At 40.7% G+C, this 14,124-nt stretch overlaps 1 protein-coding gene across 3 annotated transcripts in view; it reads left to right on the forward strand.

Moving 5' to 3' along the window:
• The window catches only part of UBE2E2 (ubiquitin conjugating enzyme E2 E2), a 351,668-nt gene that overhangs the window by 224,426 nt on the left and 113,118 nt on the right, over nt 1–14,124 (forward strand). The gene's annotated exons all lie outside the window — the stretch shown is intronic.

A 14,124-nucleotide genomic window follows, 5' to 3' on the forward strand; every position in this document is an offset into this window, starting at 1 on the left:
TGTATAATCAGAGGAGATTAAATATATAGAAAAATAATATAAGGAGGATGAGGATAATACAAAGCTCTTTGGTGATTACAGGAAAGAGAGATTTTTTTCCATCAAGGTTATCATTGGAGTGATTTTGGAAGAGGTGGTTTTTGAGCTTGGCCTTAAAGGATCGTAAAAATTTGGACATGCCTAGGCTGAAGGAAGTGAAAGTGGTGAAGGACATTCCAAGGAGAAGTAAATACCTGAACAAAACAGCATGCTTAATTACTAAGTTACTATATTAATATCAAGGAATCATTACATTCATCCATCTTTTGACCATGTACTGTGTCCACGTGAACATAGCCTATTGTTTTAGGTGCTGGAAATTCTTACAGTATTGTGTAATTCACAAAATACTTTAATTTTCACAGAGAACTACTGATGGGTTTTACTATTTTCATTTTCTAGATAAGGAAACTGAGGCTCTCACAGCAGTGATTGGTAGAAGGGGAAAACCAGTTGTACAAGCACTAAATTTCATGTCTGTCCACAGCCGTACACTGCCTCTGTTAGTCTAAGTTGAAACAGTTTCAAGGCCATCAACCGTGGAGTTGGCCCCAGGTTGCTTTCTTAAAATGTGTGCGGTATTCAGGAGGGCTGGAGAAACAATTTAGATGAGCCCCTGTAAATCCAGCACCACCACTATAAATGGAACTCCAAACCCACAAGTTGCTGGTGACAGACCTAGAAGGCAACCGCAAAGCAAGTGTGCTGATCAACACTGTGTGTGATCTTTGCTCCATTTTGCCATAATTAGCAGAAGCTCGCTAGGTAGTTTTGATTCGGATGTTGTTGTCTTCAGTTTATTCAATTGAAACTAACCGGTAAATGAATATCAGGTCTTAAGCTGTGCTGCAGTGTGTTCTTGATTCTTGACTCAAAGATATTCGTAAAAATAAGAAATTTTATATATTCATGTTAGGAAATTATAAATTCATACTAGTCAAGTAAAGTAGGCATCTATTCATAGACCATAGTATTCTGAACAATTTTCTAGTTACCATTAGTATCATTTACCTTTAAAAGGATTTTTCGTATGGATAAAATATCATGACTTGCATTTCTTATTTATTTTAGTTGATATAATAAGCCACAACTTGTCTTCTTTCCATCTAATCTGCAAGACAGATATTTCTAGCATGAGAAGAATTCATCATATTCCCATGATTATGCTATTGCATGTTTGTTACATTTTAAATGCGAAGTGAATATATTTCTACTTGAAATGTCTTGATTACATTGCGTATTCTGAAAGCTCACAATACTCCAGTAAAACTGTTACTTCAAGAATAAAATGACTATATGATGTGACATTTATATTAAACGTGATTTTCATTTACTATATAAGGTTTTCTGAAATTACAACAAACTGTAATTCCATCCAGTTCTGGTTGCAGTGTAAACTTGGGAGTGGACTGATTCGTCGTAAATACCCTACTCTGGGATTTACTTGGAATACAGTGTAACATATTTTTCATTTCTACTAATACAAGATTAGCATAATTCAGTATGAAATATTATATTGATACACAGCATAATTCAAAAATGTTTCCCTGTTGCTGTCACTGTGTGGTATTGATTCCAGCTGGATGTCTTCATTATCGAATGTTTTCTCTACTTTATATGCTGATTATTCTTCCTATTGCTAAGAACTGTGTGTGACTATATGCCTTTGTCACCAAATGTGTATCAAGAACGTCTGTTAGGGGCTTCCCTGGTGGCGCAGTGGTTGAGAGTCCGCCTGCCGCTGCAGGGGACGCGGGTTCGTGCCCCGGTCCGGGAGGATCCCACATGCCGCGGAGCGGCTGGGCCCGTGAGCCATGGCCGCTGAGCCTGCGCGTCCGGAGCCTGTGCTTCGCAACGGGAGAAGCCACAGTAGTGAGAGGCCCGCGTACCGAAAAAAATTTAAAAAAAAAAAAGAACGTCTGTTAGAATTTTGGAGGAGTAGTACTTTCAAGCTGCCCATCTAAAGGAGGACACAAGCTTAAAATGCTGATTCTCTTTATGTGGTAACAAATGCCAGAGATTATTAAGTTTACTTTGAAAGACCAATGAATCTCCCCCCTTGGTCTCCATTGATAGTTTTTAACTATCTACACAGGCGTGTGATAATGTGTGATGAAAAACTGCAGCTTCTCACGCTCCTGTTAGCTCTGCATGACCCAGGCTGAGTCCTCAGGTTTCTGCACCCCAGCTCAGGAAACTAACCGTCTTGCCCCAGTCCTGGGTGCTAGGTCCACACCAGTCTCAGCAGACGGGAGGGGAATGTGTGGAGTTAGAGACAAGACAAGAGCTCAGTGATACCTGGGCACTCCTAGGGCATGGAAAGAACGAGACCAGTTCTCGACCAGTTATCAACATGGAAGAAGGTTGCTTTTGATGCCCAGCCACCTCATCTTTTGCATCCCTCACTGTCTCTTACACGCTACTGTCTGCATATCTGATAGAAGAGTCCTTTCACAGCGATCAGGTAACTTATCGGTTAAGGACTCTGGAGCCACTTAGCGTCAGTGTGACTTGAGCAAGTTACTGAACCTCTCTGGGCCTCAGTTTCCTTGTCTGTAAAACCGCGATGGTGTATAATAGCGCCCCATCCTGATTGGGAGGTAAAGTGCATATAACAGTGCCTGGTATATAGGAGACAGTATAATAAATTATTCTTATTGCAAATTACATGGTTAAGGCTGTCTACAGGGGAGATGCCATATACACACCTAGAAGGGGTCAACAGATGTTGCAGTTATTAAATGTTCCATTCCTGAAGGGCTTGCCTTTTCTTTCTTTTTTTATTGAAGTATAGTTCATTTACAGTGTTACAGGTGTGCAGCAAAGTGATTGTTTTATGTATGTATATGCACGCACATACATATGTATGTATATGTATATCCTTTTTCAGAGTCTTTTCTATTATAGGTTATTACAAGATATTGAATATAGTTCCCTGTGCTGTACAGTAGGTCCTTGTTGTTTATCTCTTTTATATATAATAGTGTGTATCTGTTAATCCCAACTTTCTAATTTATCCCTCCCCCCTTCCCCCTTTGGTAACCATAAGTTTGTTTTCTATGTCTGTGAGTCTGTTTCTGTTTTGTAAATAAATTCATTTGAATCATCTTTTTAGATTCTACATGTAAGTGATATCACATGGTATTTGTCTTTCTCTGTCTGACTTATTTCCCTTGGTATGATAATCTCTAGGTCTATCCATGTTGCTGCAAATGGCAAATTTTCATTCTTTTTTATGGCTGAGTAGTATTCCATTGCGTGTGTGTGTGTCTGTGTGTGTGTGTGTGCGTGTGTATATGTATATACCACATCTTTATCCATTCATCTCTTGATGGACATTTAGGTTGTTTCCATGTCTTGGCTATTGTGAATAGTGCTGCTGTGAACACTGGGGTGCGTGTGTTGTTTTCGAATTAAGAGTTTTCATATTTTCCTGATATATGCCCAGGAGTTGAATTGCTGGATCATATGAACATCGTGAATTTTTAGAGAAATGCAAATCAAAACTACAATGAGGTACCACCTCACACCGGTCAGAATGGCTGTCATCAAAATGTCTACAAACAATAAATGCTGGAGAGGGTGTGGAGAAAAGGGAACCCTCCTGCACTGTTGGTGGGAATGTAAATTGGTGCAGCCACTGTGGAGGTTCCTTAAAAGACCTGCCTTTTCTTATAAGTGCCTCTTACTCAGAACTACCGTTCAGTCTCCGCCCCCCCCAAAAACACTCACATAAGGGAGCTGAGAGAGAAAAGTTGATAATCCACTAAACTAAACCACTTTTAAGGCAGGTTGACTAGTGGCCACACCCTATAGCAACCTTTCCTATTTAAATCATATTAATTGGGAGAATTCTAGTCAACCTGGAATTAGGAAGGAGAATCTGAGCCTGTAACCTAGATGCCCAAGTCAGTTTAACTTCTCACATCAGAGAAGATATGGCATCACTGTAAGCCAGGGAGAGACCCAAGACTTGGTGTCTGCCGTACGGAGACTCCTAGTAACCAGGAGTAGCCATGGCCCTCAGTCCAAGTCTCATGGAACATTTGGGCCATGAGACCCTCTTGCCAGTGACTTGAGATGGCCTGAGCTCCTGGGTCCCAGGATGCCAGACGTCTGCACAGAGCAGCTTCTGCATCTGATGAGCTGCTCTCTTTCCTCCCCATTGTTTTTTTTAATTTTTGGCTGGCATTTAAAAACTGGTACCTAAGTCACTTATTATTTCTCCTTAATTACTACCCAGCATAATATAGTAACCATTGGCCACCTCATTATGTTTCAGACTAAACCCATTTTAAGTTTATTCCGGTGCAGTTATAAACTCCTTCATGCTGAGTGACTGTCATTTATTGTAACATCACCTGGTCCTCTGTTTTCAACTCAAAAGAATCAGAGGGATTAATGCTAGCCATTTTCATTAAACCAATTTTAATAAATATGTTAAAGATCATAATATTCCCGATAAATTAAAACGTACAGAACATATGAACATTGGCCTTCATGAAAAGATTGCATGTTTGCATATCACACATCACTGTTGTGGGCACGTGATACCTTGAAGCCCTGGCTTACATTTAGCAGGAAATCGACAACTCTGGCAGAGGAGCTTAGCCTGGCCATAGCACAAGAGAACAATCCTCTGTAACAGTAACAAGGGTGGTCTTTGAAGGGGAGGCCAGAAGCTGACCTGTGCAGTCAACAATATTGTCAACGTATTTTGTGTAGATGGTAGATTGTTTCATCCACTATTTAAATGTGCTTGCTACTTTTTTCCAAGGGGACAAAATAAAGCCAGTATCCTACCTTTCATGAAAAACAGCTTAGTTACACTACCGTGTGATTGCAGTGTTCTAGAATAACTTGGCTCTGGAGCAGTAAGCCAGTCTAGGAAGGATGTCTGTTTAGCATCTGAATAACATCAACTATTGATATACATGTTTGCATTCCTTTCTAGGGCCTTCCAAACAGGATACTATTCTAGAACCTAATAAGGATAGAGAGAGAACTATATATACATCCATTAGAATTAATTTAGAAATTTTATGGTGCTGAAAAATACTTCGTAAATTCTACTTACATCCAAAGCAACACAAATTAACAGTCATCTTAAATCAACATTTAATTATGTAACACTCATTTCTTTAGTGAGTGTGAACAAGTAGCAGCTGTTAAAGGCAAAGGTGACGTAGTGAGAAGTGCTTCTCCAGTTACTGTAATTGTGGGACGATTAGAGCACCTTTCTGAACTTCAGTTTCCTCATCTACAGAATGTGAGTAATACTTGTGCTGCTTACTTAGGGTTTGTGGTGGGAATCCAATGAGATAATATATGAGAAAATGCTCCGTTAATTAGCAGATGTTTTTTGAACATATATATGTGAAATCCCCAATACAAATGATCCAGTTAGCAATATAGACTCAAAGACTACAGCTACACATCTTTATCTTAGAAAATTATTTACCTAACATCTTCTGAAAGGCAAGTGTGTTGTAACCCGAGCTTTTACTGATACTCGAATTGTCATCTTAATTTTTGTCTCATACAAAGGGATGCTGCTTCTTGTAATGCTAGCTGACATATATTGACTTCTTATTATTATCCACATATTATTTTTATTCTTTGAGCACTATTTCTACATGTCCTATGATTGAATCCTCACAGCAGTCCTACGATGTAGGTACTGTTCTTATCCCCATTGAAAGAACTGAAACAGAATTTCTTTTTTTTTTTAAACAATGAATTTATTATTTAACTATTTATTAATTTACTTTTTTGCTGTGTTGGGTCTTCGTTTCTGTGCAAGGGCTTTCTCTAGTTGTGGCGAGCGGGGCCACTCTTCATCGCGGTGCGTGGGCCTGTCACTGTTGCGGAGCGCAGGCTCCAGACACGCAGGCTCACTAGTTGCGGCTCACGGGCCTAGTTGCTCCGCAGCATGTGGGATCCTCCCGGACCAGGGCTCAAACCCGTGTCCCCTGCATTAGCAGGCAGATTCTCAACCGCTGCGCCACCAGGGAAGACCCTGCAACAGAATTTCTTAAAGAATTTCCCGGGCTTCCCTGGGAAATTAACGTATATTGGCAAAAGCATATAACTAGTATATCAAAGCCATGATATCATGATTTTTAAATTGAGGCAAAACTAGATATTTTATTTTTTTAAAGGGCTTACATAGGTATTTTGCTCTTTTAAAAAAAAATTAAAGAAAAGTTTAAATGCAGTATACTAGAGTTCGTACCTGAATAGACAGGTACACATATAAATGCTGTGTGGAAAGCATTGGCCCATGATATACACAATTAGCTCACAGCTAGTTTTCTACCGTGTTGTGTCCTGTGTAACGAAGTCTTGGTGATTCTTGCTTTTGTGACTGTCTCTCATGAAAGCTTTGGGTTGTTTCTTCTTTGCATTATAGTAAACTCTTGACAGGATTTTGGGTCTTGTTTCAAAATAACAGTTAACCTCTGAGTCTTCTTTCCTTATTTCTCTTCCAACAATATATTTATTATTTGCCAGCTCTTTCAGAATTGCAGAGGCTCCATAGTGTTCACTGTGATGTGTTTGCAAAATGAATGCAAAACAGCAATTCTTTTCCTTGGTAATTTAAATGAGATGTTACTATGGAAAAGTCTGAGATAAAACTTCAAAGCAATTTTTCCCTGAAACAATTAGTCAGTTAAGGTGGCCACAAGGAATGTAAGTGCCCTGTTAAACGTGAAATGTATGCTCTGTTGGGATTTCACAGTAACTATTGGTCATATAATGTACTTCATGACATGTGCTTATAGTTTTTCAGTCTGGCTGCAAGAGAAACCTCAGGCTGTGAGGTTTTCTTTCCTTGGCTTTTGATCTTTTAAGTGTGTTTTTCCCTTTGTGGTGTTACGGTTGAAAATAATTTCAGTTGAAAGGCTAAGATTTGTGCTTTGGTGACGTTTTTGGTTGTTGAATCTGTTGGTTTTCATGGAGAAATAACTGCCAGAAATAGTGTGGGGCTTGGCATCCAGCAGACGTGGTTTGGAAGACCAAGCCTCCACTTACTTTTCCTGTGGCTTTGGGCAAGATGCCTTGAGCGAGCCTCAGTTCCACCAGCTGAAGATGGGCCTGACAGTCCTTAGGTAATGGAGTTGCAGTGGAGGACGCTAAAGGGAGTAATAGATGGTAACTATTAGTTTTATTTTCAGTCATCGACAATGACTCTGTAAATTACGGTTGTGGAACCCTGATGTTCCAAGCCTCACTGCACTTCCAGGCAGCCTTCTTTCCATGAACTCCTGCAGAGTGTCCTTCCCTGGCTCCACACAGACCCTCCTGAACTGTGCCGCTCACCTGCTGTCCCTTCTGAAGCCCCGTCTCCTGCCTTCCCCCATCCCAGGCCTTCTTGTCGGTCCTGCGTGCCATCTACCCTTTGTATGTCAGTCTTTACTCTGTTTTATCTGGACTTCTAGTTGACACAATTTAACGGTTGTTTTTTCTTCTAATTCCTCTATTCATTTTTTATCTTATGTATTTATTCTATTTATTTGGTTGCGCCGATGTGCTCCTTAGTCGTGGCTCACCAGCTCCTTAGTTGCAGCATGCATGTGGGATCTAGTCCCCTGACCAGGGATCGAACCCAGGCCGGGGAGCACGAAATCCACTGCGCCACCAGGGAAGTCCCTCTAACTCCTTTATTCAGATCTTAGTGTCTCCAACCAAATTTTAAGTACTCGAGGGCAAAGAACTCTGTATCCTATACTTTTTCCATATTACCCACAACTATCTGGCTTAATGCCAAAATAGTAATAATAATGATAATGATGATGAAAGAGGACATTAAATCAGACCCACTGAGAAAATGGAAAAGTGGTGGTCATAAGGTGAAATAAGAGCTTGGCACACACTGATCCATTTACTCTGAGGATGTTTATGCTACACTGAACATCTACCATAGTACTTTACTCATAGGAGTCACTAAGAAATAGTATTAAAGGTCTACTTCATTGAGGGAGGTACCTAACTACCCAATAATGAAAATGAAATGGAGAAGGGAGAATACACTAAATCCCTGATGTCAGAAGACCTGGATTCAAGTATTACTCTAGTTGCATGACCTTGGGAGGGTCACTTAACATTAGGTGTGAAATTGAGGGGATCCAGGGGAGTGGGGAACCAAACCACACAACTGCTAAAACATTACAGATTTAAATCTTGGGTCTGGAACTGGCTCACTGCATATGTGTTCTCGGTAGAGTCATCCGTCTCCTGAACTCTTCGTCTCTAAATTGAGCATGACGAAATCCTTCAGAGCTGCTGGGGTTACTTCAGAACGTGTGCGTTGGTGCCTGGTGTTGTGGGCACACACTAAGTGGTGTGTTTATTTAATTTTTTTAACTTTTTATTTTATATTGGAGCATAGTTGATTAACAATGTTGTGTTAGTTTCAGGTGGACAGCAAAGGGATTCAGTGATGCATAAATGTTGTGTTTATTTTTAAATAAACCTCTATGGATCAACGTTGCTTCAGTTGTAAAGTGACGGACTTCAGTTAGAGAATCACCAAAATCCCTTTGAGCTCTAACCTTCTATGTCAGTTACCTCAGAGAGAAGATAGGAGGTAAAGGATATTGTTTTATTTATTTATTTTATTATTACTATTTTGGGCGTGCCACGCAGCATGTGAGATCTTAGTTCCCCAACCAGGAATGGAACCCGTGTCCCCCGTAGTGGAAGAACGGAGCCCTAACCACTGGACCGCCAGGGAATTCTTAATGTGTTTTTTAAAGCTCATTAGGGATCTTTAATTTACCTAAAAGAAACTGTTGCAGCAAAAAGTGGATACATCTAAATTGCATTAGTCATTAGTAAAATATTTTTCTCACTGACAGTATGGCTTCACCTTTGTCGTCATACTGGTGGACCTCTGTGGCATCTTCCCCTTGAGTTTTGCAGTTCCATTCTGCCCACTAAGAACTTATGTATTTGCACCCTTAGGATGGTCAAGTACCTCAGTAATAACTTAAAGTAGAGTTGAGCCTGTCAAGTTGACGAGCAGTTAATTCACTGGCAGAAGAAGAGCTATATTTTATAATACACACGTCAAGTTTGACTTCTCCTTAGTATTACACATGATTAAACAAGTTTCGAGAGAATGAACATTGATTCACTCCATTTTTCAGTGAAGGATTCTGCCTATAGAAGAGACAAATGTAATCTACTGCCAGTTTGTATGTTTTTCCTTAAAGTCCTCTGATTTCTAAAATAAACACAAAATCCCAGTTTTCTTTTTCTTTATTTTCACAACTTTTCTATGCACACAGTCCTTCAGTATTGTCCCTTCCTGGCAAGTTTCTGGATAAGGGTTTACAATGCCTGGGGTTACAGAGCTGGCACGTTGCTCTGCAGACAGATGTTACAAGGCCCAAGTAGTACTAATCTGAGTCTTCAGGTTAAAGAAGCTGGTATGTATCAGACAGGTTGGAAAACTTAAGAACATTACAGTAATTAGAGGCTTCCTGGGAAGGTCATGTTTACCAGTGGTCAAATATGGAGATTCCAACTAATGGATTGGAATCCACCAATAGATCTTGCCGTTGGACCTTGTAGGTCTCTGGAAGAATTATTGCCCTGCAGCCTACCCTTTTCTTTCCTGGTTTTCCAGAACTGCAGTGTGGCCCTATGATAACTGCCCTCCTTGCTTCCTGGGGGTCTTACCATCTAGGGACATGAAAATCTCTCTGCTTACAAAAGGGTTACAAATCCCGGTCTCTTTGATCCAGGGGGTGAGAGGCAGGTCCATGGGGTCCAATTCCATGGGCATGTGGTACCCTAGAGTGCACACCGGGATCTCTGGATTACCCAGGAGGAGTCCCGTCTTCCTGCACAAACACTGACAGTTAGGGTTTGGTTTTTATTTTTTCTAAAGTTGGTCTTTTCAACATTTCGTTCGTAACATCTACAAGGGAAATTACAATTTTAAATAGATAATACAAAGTAGAAAAAAATCAAATTTGGTTGATGATTTCTGAGATTACTTTAAGCATGTGTCCTTTTAAATTTTCACATTTGTTCTAAGTAAGTAGTTGGACAACTTAAGAACCACATTCTATACCATAGTTGATATGCAGGCAACAGATAGTCAATTGGAGAAAACTAAGACCAATAAAAACTGTTAACAGAAACGTAAAGGAATGTAATAAATGTATGTCTTCTCCTCAAGCCTTTGAAAAACAGGAGGGATTATTAAAAGATATGTTTTTTGCTTCAACTTTGATTGTGGTTCTTGGTTCAGTTTATCTCTGCAAATACTAAATCTGTTTTAGGAGTCAGTTCACCTTCACTTATGTCTTAAATACTGATTTTAAAAGATGATTCCTGAGCAGTGATGTTCAGACAGTTCTAACCACGTAATCTTTTCTTCAGACAAAATATTTCATCTATACTGGATCTATACTGGATCCCCTCTGTTTAAGGTGGGGTGAGGAAAGGAAAACAGAGGTGCCTGTACGTACACACACAGACATGCACACACACGTACGTCGCCCACGCTTCCCAGAACTACAGTCTGAAGGTCACTGGTATTTTACTACCTTTTTGTTAGAATGACTAATAGCCCCAGTTCATCATATTCTGAAGTAGACCTTGAGCAATAATCAGTTTAAATTTAAAAATACAGACTTCAGGAAGGAGATTCCTAAAAGATGGTGGCAGCAGTCGCATTGTTCATTCATCTCTCCATAAAACAGAGCAACTGGGATGTCAAAATCGCAACCCACAGAGAGCAACTGCAGCAAGCCAGGTTCCTCCACAAACCCCCCTATACTAGCAGGTAAGGACAGACTGCCAACAGCTATGAGCTGTGAGGTTCTTGTAGGGTTTGTAACTATGTGTGAGGAAACAGAGGAAAGGAAACAGCACAGCTGAGGGCTCGAGAAGAGGAAATCCCTCAACTTGCTGGAAAGTCCAGCAAGCCGGTCAGGGTAGCCGTGAGATTGGGTGGGTGTTCTTTGCAGGATCTGGTTCATAGGTGAATATAAGGGGACTGGAAACGATTCCGCAGGATGATGCTAAAGCAGTCCGGGCCTTCTAAACTCTTGAAGCGAGCAAACGAAATCTCTGTTCCAAAACAGATCTTCACACTGAGGAAAGCTGCTGGAAGCAGGATCCAAATTGAACAGGACGGGACAACAGGGGATAAGAAAGAAAGTATCCAGGTTAAAAAGCGACTGACGACAACTTAGGCAGTCTTACGGACTGGAAGGCTAGTTTTTAAAAATCACGTTTTGAAAAAACAACAGAAGGGAGAGTTCGAGAATCGTGAAGTTAGAAAAACTATCCTGGGCTCTCCCTTTCAAAGTACAGGAGAACTTATTTCATTAAAAACAAAAACAGGGCTTGCCTGGTGGCGCAGTGGTTGAGAGTCCGCCTGCCGATGCAGGGGATGCGGGTTCGTGCCCCGGTCTGGGAGGATCCCACATGCCGCGGAGCGGCTGGGCCCGTGAGCCGTGGCCGCTGAGCCTGCGCGTCTGGAGCCTGTGCTCCGCGGCGGGAGAGGCCACAGTGGTGAGAGGCCCGCGTACGGCAAAAAAAAAAAAAAAGAAAAGAAAAAAACAAGAAAACAAGCAAAATAAAATTCAGCAAAGTTTTTCTAAGGGAAAAACAAAGAACAGAATAATCTCCCTGCGATGAAAACATGCCCCCCAAAGCCTACAAAAATAGATGAAAACGCTAAACCATTATTTCAAAACAAGGTAAAAAAAAAATGGTTTAATTGATAGAGGATAGGAAAGAAAACGTAAATCAGAATTAGATCAGAAATTAGGTGATTGAAGAAAATCCATGGAGTAGCATATTTAAGGAACTCAAGGATGGAAAACATAATGCCACTGATTTTCTACCCAAACTTAGCTGCAAATATAACAACCACAGATGAAGAGTTATGGATAGTATAAGAACTGAACTACTGATCTCATGAGCCCTTGCTGAGGAATCTGCTATAGAATGAGCTTCAGACAATCCCCTTCCAAAACAAAACAACCAGGAGACATCACAGGAAAGGAAAGAGTGAAGTTGTTTCCCAGCGCTTAGGTAGTAGACATGTGACCGAGTTCTGGCCCTGACGTGGAGAGACAGAAATGCAGGGTACCTCCAGGCCCCGTCCTCCACACGCTCTTCACTGAGTGGCCAGCCGGGTGCAAAGGGCCCAGCAAAATATTCTTTGGCACCAATAGAAATCACATTACCGTTATTCCAGATAGCTCAAAGTAGCGTCTGTGCTTCACTACTTCAAGATTACAATAATTATGAGATTTACCAGATTAGATTAAATGTTGTCATATAATCTAATAAGGAAGCACACCTGCAACACCAAATTTTTTAATAACTTTGATAACTATATTTCAGTGTAATCCATTTCCTTGATAATACCCTGCGCTTTATGTAACGCATTTAAAAACATTATTCTGAGAAGAGATCCGTATGCTTCACCAAACTGCCGAATGAGTCATAGAGCAAAAGGGAGGAGCAAAATAGAGGTTCAGAACTCGTGAATTAAATGGAAAGAGACGGGTCTCTAAATTAATAGGAGCCTTCTCTCCACTCTGTCAACACACACTGAAAATGACTTGGGCAAGAAATAAACTTCTGGGCTTCCCTGGTGGCGCAGTGGTTGAGAGTCCGCCTGCTGATGCAGGGGACACGGGTTCGTGCCCCGGCCCAGGAGGATCCCACATGCCGCGGAGCGGCTGGGCCCGTGAGCCATGGCCGCTGAGCCTGCGCATCCGGAGCCTGTGCTCCGCAACGGGAGAGGCCACAACGGTGAGAGACCCGCATACTGCAAAAAAAAAAAAAAAAAAAGAAAGAAAAACTTCTGTTGTGTTTAAATGAAAATGATAAAAAGGGAAAAAAAAACTTAGTATGGGAGAAAATCTTCACATGATTTTATTCAAATGCTTTTATAGAAAGAACATTAGTTTTTCTGAGTGTTTTAGTAGCTTTCTGCTCTTCAAAATCAATTTACATGGTCTTTACTGGTTATCCACAGGGGTCAAAATAAGTACCAGCGTTTCTTCAGTTTTTGTGGCTGGATTGACTAGGCCAGACGGAACATTCTGTCACCTGACTGAAACACACAGAGATTCTAGTTCTTACTTTAAAATGCAAATCAGGAGTTTGGGATTAGCAACTACTGTATATAAAACAGATAAACTATTATGTATAAATAGATAAACAACAGGTCCTACTGTAGAGCACGGGGAACTGTATTCAGTATCTTGTAATAAACTATAATGAATCCGAAAAAGAATATATATGTCTGTGTGTGTGTGTCTGTAACTGAATCACTGTGCTGAAAACCAGAAACTTAACACAACATTGTAAATCAACTCTACTTCAATTTAAAAAAAAAAAAAAGGGGCAAATTTGATTCAAAGTGCGCTTCTCCAAGGGGCCTGTGCAGATATCAGACACAAGTAAGGACATTTTAGTATACTTTTGGTGATCTTCTTATCACAAGAAATCCTCATGAGATTAGGCCAGAGGTGATTGCTGAAGGGGACTTTGTCCACCATCCTCACCTTTGTAAGTGTGACCTGAGGGCCAGACAGGTGTGGTCAGCTTTACTGCGGTCACAGCCAAGGTGGCTGCCTAGGCCCCAGCAGTGCCGTCTACACATGTGACATTCACGGGGCGCTCTACCTGCCACCGTCGCCCCACCCCCAGCTTTCCTCCTTCCCTCACGTCACAGTAGAATTGACCCCAGTCCTTCTGCACGGATTCCTGGGAAAATTTTCCCAGTTCTCTAGCTTTTTTGCTTTTAGAGCTCAGGAAAAGGTTTTCTTTTCCCTCCTTTCTTAAGGCTGTTTATGTATTTCTTTTCTTTACCCTCATACATTTGGTTACAGTGACTTTGACCTAATTAAAACGAATAAATGAGAGATAAAAAAACAATTGATCTTTATTATACAAATACGTTTGTACTTAAACGTTGCCTAAGAACAGTTGGTTAAACCTCAGAAGACCCACAGATGTATCTGGTGGGCAAATTGTGAATACAAAACATTCTCTTACCATTTTCTTTTGTTTGTTTCTAGATGTAATGCCTAAAATTGCAAT

The sequence above is a fragment of the Monodon monoceros genome, unplaced genomic scaffold (genome assembly GCF_005190385.1).
Source record: "Monodon monoceros isolate NGI ecotype Baffin Bay Population unplaced genomic scaffold, NGI_Narwhal_1 Super_Scaffold_11, whole genome shotgun sequence".
Taxonomy (NCBI): Eukaryota; Metazoa; Chordata; class Mammalia; order Artiodactyla; family Monodontidae; genus Monodon; species Monodon monoceros.